Here is an 877-nt window from a genome sequence, read left to right as displayed (position 1 = left end):
TCCAATATCCAAACTTGATATCACTCGTGGGACCACTTCTTCCGTAGGAAATCCGGTACCTATATTTAAATTGAAGCAACTATGAATATAAAATGTTACAAGTGAAAATATTTCATTCAGTAAAATTCATCATGTATCTAGATTTTCAGAAATCATACAAACTGTTATTTTAACATAATGTAAAAAAAAAAGCGAAATGATTTGAGAATATATTTTTTTAAATAGTATTTTACTGTTAACAACATTAATGTGCAATATAATATTTGTTCTATTGAAAACAGCGAATGTTTATTGAAAACACATTGTGATTTATCTACCTAAACTATAACAATTTCACACATACTTCACATAGAATGTTTTATATATTGGTTAAAAAATAAGTTTTTTATATAATGATAAGTATCATCAAGTTACCAAGCACCCCAATAAGCTTATAATAGCAATAGCAATATTGTTAAGCATCCTATCAAATGCATTTTAATTTGCAATTGATGGTAAAGGTTTCTATCAAGAAATATATTAATGAGCAGACGTATGTTTTCCAGCATAAGTAAACATTTCCGAACAAAATTAAAGCATGACTAGTAATTGATTCTGCATAGTGAATGCAACTACTCCAAAACTAAAAATGAAAATGAAAACAAACTATTCAAATGATCATTCATCCAAAACTTCACGGATATATAGATAATTCAATCGAAAAGTACTTTAATTACAAAGACTTATGTTAGTCGCTATTTAAAAGAAGGAAAAAGACGATTTTTTTTTATTTTCTGTTGCTGTTACATTTCCTTTTTATCAGCGATGATTTAAAAGTAGATGTTATCTATTGTGCTTATAAACCACGTTTGTACTCTTGCGTATGAGTAAAAATAAA

The sequence above is a fragment of the Mytilus californianus genome, unplaced genomic scaffold (assembly GCF_021869535.1).
Source record: "Mytilus californianus isolate M0D057914Y unplaced genomic scaffold, xbMytCali1.0.p SCAF_5, whole genome shotgun sequence".
Taxonomy (NCBI): Eukaryota; Metazoa; Mollusca; class Bivalvia; order Mytilida; family Mytilidae; genus Mytilus; species Mytilus californianus.
Note: the sequence above shows the minus strand (reverse complement) of the source record.